Consider the following 4,706-nt stretch of genomic DNA (forward strand, 5'->3'; position numbering starts at 1 on the left):
TCTGACATTTAACAAGGACCATCTTCCCTATGCCATATATATCACATTTTGCTTAATATTTTTTTATAAATGTAAAATTTGAGGCATAAAGGGGTTGTCCAAAGTCAAACACTGGTGCACTGTGCAACAAGAATTTGATTCCATGTAAATAAGTCAGTGAAGTTTGTGCTCTTTTCACTATGAATTACAAGGCTAAAAGTCATTACATTGGAATGTTCTAAATTTATTTCAATAATTAAGTTATTTAATGCTAAAATTTTTTTGGAATTCTTTAGATTTTTTTAAATTAAATCATGACCTACATACATATGCCTGTTCACACGCATGCACATGCACACACAAAATCAAATTGTTTTCAGTATGGTAGTAATTTCTCAGATGAAGTCTTATTCCATAATATTAAATGATTTTTTTATTGTCCTCTGAAAGAATTAATATTAAGAGCATGTCATTTCTGTGGAATTTGTCTGAATAATACTTTATTCCAGGGTGGAAAAGGAAGAGTTTAAACATTAGGTACAAAAATAGAAAAGAAGATCATAAGAGGAAAAGCCAAGTACTGTATTCCTCAATCAGCAAGCCTAGATCAATATACCTTGATTCTTCATACTTGAAAACACAGCCTTGAAATGGATTTGAATTTGAATACGTTAATACATTGCATTTTGAACTTCACATTCATCATTGTATGTTAAACAACACTCAGGTGTTTTCAACAAGCTAATAAACGTTATTGGTATTTTACTGAGATTGTTCTCGGTAGTCTTATAGATATGTGTGAGTCTGACTTTCACCATGTACATTATTTATAAAATAGAATAACCTTATAGAGGGTAGGGGAAAATGACATTTAAAAGACAAAACAAAAAGCTATTTAAAAAGTAGTGAGCCTGACCAGGCGGTGGCGCAGTGGATAGAGCATCGGACTGGGTCGCGGAGGACCCAGGTTCAAGACCCCGAGGTTGCCAGCTTGAATGTGGGCACATCTGGTTTGAGCAAGGCTCACCAGCTTGAGCCCAAGGTCGCTGGCTTGAGAGAGGGGTCACTCAGTCTGCTGTAGCCCCTCGGTCAAGGCACATATGAGAAATCAGTCAATGAACAACTAAGAAACCACAACAAAGAATTAATGTTTCTCATCTCTCTCCCTTTCTGTCTGTCTGTCCCTATCTGTCCCTCTCTCTGACTCTCTCTGTCTCTGCCACAAAGAAGTAATGATTAAACACAGTTTTATCTGACAGTGAGAAAGAATAAATGGATAATAAGATGAGAAAGCAGTGCTTTCTTTCTTATGCTCAGTCTCTATTTTAAATAAGTGTCATTATTTTAAATAAAAGAAAGCATTTTATGGAATATTTTGGAAACATACACAGACGTCAAATTAAGTAATAGTCTTAAGAAGATAAACAAAAGTTTCAAATAGAAAGCCAAATAGAGCAAAACTACCCATAATAAGCCATGGCAATCCTAAGAAAAACTTTATGTTAAAATCCATTCAGCAAATGCATCCAAGAAGGATAGACAATTTCTTAGTAATTTAGAAATTTGGAGAGCATAGCAGTAAAATTAAAAAGAAAAAAAAAATACCAAACTGCATCTTTGTAAAAGATAGGTGGGTATTTAAATAGTGGACAAAACCATTTAACAATTATTTATTTTTTTCTTGCTGTTGTAAATGAGTGTGCTATTTCATATTTCATTTTATTATAGCTAAAAACAATTGATGGTTTATATGATAGTCTTTTTAAGTATTTAATTACTTTATTAACAAAATATATACAAGAATTTTATCACTCTCTGATGAAACTTCAAATAATTTTATGTAGAGGGCCTTGAGATGTATCAATTATGTGAAACATGTTAAAATAAAAAATATTTTTAAAATACACATTACAAACCAGTACTTTATACAAGAATTCTCTATAATGTTTGTTAATCAATGTGAGAAGTCATTGTTTCAACTGACTACAAGTCATGTACAGGTTTTGCTATTTTGTAGATTGTTTGTTTGTTTGTTTTTTGCTTTGTTGGAGACTTTTCCCCGGTCCTGATTTTTCTTTGATTTCCTGGATTATTTAGAGTATCTTCTAGATTTGTTCCATCACCTCTCCACAGAATTCTGATACCTATGTTCATTGCTTCTAGAACCTGAATGTATTCTCTCCTTTTCTCTTGATTTTGATCTCTTTTCTTTTAAAATTGTCACTGTCCTTGTTTTGATGCCTATGTTCATTTTCAGAGAAAGATTTCTTCTGTCTCCTCTCTTCTTTTTGGAATCACCACACTTATTTTCCAAATCTAGGTGCATTTCTTGGTCACTCATGACTCTACTGTAACTATTTTGTTCAGAAAGAACACCTCTGCCTGAAGTATATTTTCTTCCGAGATCTTTCCAGTTGTCATTCCTTGCATTTTTATCTGAGTTTTCCTGACATTTTTTCTCATTCAGTTCTTGTTTCTTGGTGACTTTAATCTTCTTTCTTCTTGTTTCTTGGCATTTGTTTGTTGTTTCCTGATCAGTTTACCCACTTTTTCTTTTTTTTTTTTTACTTCAGGTGTTTTCTTGTTTTTTCTTTCTTATAGCTTTAGGTGAAGCAGAGCTCTAACTGTTGGTGAGTGAAGACTTGCTCTGTTCCATGGAAGATTCAGAACTATTGTCACTGCTGTCCCAACCAGAAGCTGAATCGTCAACTTCAACAGCTCAGTACATGGAAGAGGAAAAATAGAAGAGGATTTATCTGGCTCAACTTCTGGTTTCTGTACAACAAAGACTTTTGGTATATCTTTGAGATGCTCACACAATTCATCATTAAACTTCCCATGGAAGTAAAAAAGTTGATAGTAAGTAGAGTGTTCCTGGGATTATCTCAGAATAATAACCCTTCAAAGAATGGTTATAAGGTTTCATTCTTTAATCTTTATTAAGTTTAGAAAAACCAATGTATTCACATAGTTCTTGGAAAAATATTGAAAAAAAATTACTGGAAGACATAGTGGTTTCTCACTCAGTTTTAAGTGCTCAAGAACACTTCATGAAAGTGAATCAGTGTATAGAAGATGAGCAAACATCTTAGCAATATTTCTCTCAATTTGTTTCCTAATAATCTATAGTATCATTTTGTTCTTTAAATATATTTTCAAAGAATTCCATCTTTTTTGAGCACAAAAAATTGCGTAGCTAATAAGCCAATTTTTTTCTCATATGTCTCTCATTGAGCCCAGCAATCAAATACATGTTGCAGAGTTCTTTTGTTTGGCTTTTTAGGAAACTCTATTTTTAACAGTTTGTGAGCACATTCTTCAATATTTAAAATTGAATAAATAGCAAGATAAATTGTGATAGAAAGTGAAACTAAATAAGTTTTCATCTTGTAATGAAGTCACCTTCTGTGCTTCCTCTACTTCTTCGTCCTCTTCTTCCTCCTTCTGTCCACTTCTTTCTGAATATTCGTCTGTGTTTAAGTCACTATCTCCTTCACCAAGAATTTCCTTCTTATTAACTGTGTACTTTTCTTTATTTCCTACAAAATTAGGATCCATCCTGAAAACATTAAGAACATATTCTGGATTATAGTCATCTTCTAGAGGAGCATATAAATGAACTATAGTTTTCCCTTCTGTCATGGCCCAAAGAATATTTTATCTGTTTCACACTTCTTATTTTCTGTGGCCAGGTGATCTTATCAGTCAGACTCCTTAAGCTGGTCCAAAAAACAAGTACCAAATAGAATGAATTCTTTGACAGTTTATTTTTTCTGTCTGCACGATCACCTGAAACTCCACTGCACCACAATTACATCTATGTGCCATGTTAGTGTGAAACAAACAAATTTTTGTTTCAATTTCTGTTTTTTAGAATTTGGTCATTGATATTCTTGTATATGGGAGAATCAATTATTTTAAAATCTATGCCTCTATGATACTATTAATACTGCATAATATTTATATGTTTTCTTCTTTTCTGTTATTTTATGCATTAAAATAGTTCTGGTAAAACAAAGATTAGCAGTAGTAGTGGCAGTAGTAGACATACTTGTTTTTATCTGTAAAATATTATTGGAATGCCACATAAAATAATCTATTTAGTGTTTGTTTCTGTTAATGAAATTGTATGTAGTAATGTCAGTTTTATTCTATTGTTCAGAGGATTATCTTGAAAAGGTAATAAATTTAAACTCTACTTTCAATAAAGTCAACAAATATTTATAAAGTGTTTACCAAATATCAAGCATGGTAAAAGAGCTTTTCTTGAATGTAATGAATTACAGTAATAGATTGTTTAATGTATAATGTTCTACATTGTTGCAATAAAATGTATTAAATTATATTATACCTTAAAACACTACTTATGGAAGTATTTAATATTTGACATGTATATGTATAAGTATGATATAATAATACTTGTTCTTGTATTTTGTAATACAGTGTGTCCATAAATCATGGTGCACTTTTGACAGGTCACAGGAAAGCAACAAAAGATGATAGAAATGTGAAATCTGCAATAAGGAAAACCCTCCCAGTTTCTGTAGGATGATGTGGCAGCATGTGTGCATGCACAGATGATGATGTAACACAGTGTATACAGTGGAGCAGCCCCCAGCAATGCCAGTTGAGATATGGATGGTAAAGTTCAGTATGTCTGTGGCTCGCTAAATTCGAATCTGTGACCAAAGTGCAACGTGAATATAGGCGCATTTATAACGAAGCGC

General features: G+C 32.4%; 1 pseudogene; it reads right to left on the bottom strand.

Annotated features, from left to right (window-relative positions):
* Positions 1-1,969: 1,969 nt before the first annotated feature.
* LOC136404145 (pre-mRNA-splicing factor CWC22 homolog pseudogene) lies at positions 1,970-3,621 on the bottom strand (annotated as a pseudogene).
* Positions 3,622-4,706: the final 1,085 nt, after the last annotated feature.

This window comes from Saccopteryx leptura, chromosome 4, assembly GCF_036850995.1.
Source record: "Saccopteryx leptura isolate mSacLep1 chromosome 4, mSacLep1_pri_phased_curated, whole genome shotgun sequence".
NCBI classification, from domain to species: Eukaryota; Metazoa; Chordata; class Mammalia; order Chiroptera; family Emballonuridae; genus Saccopteryx; species Saccopteryx leptura.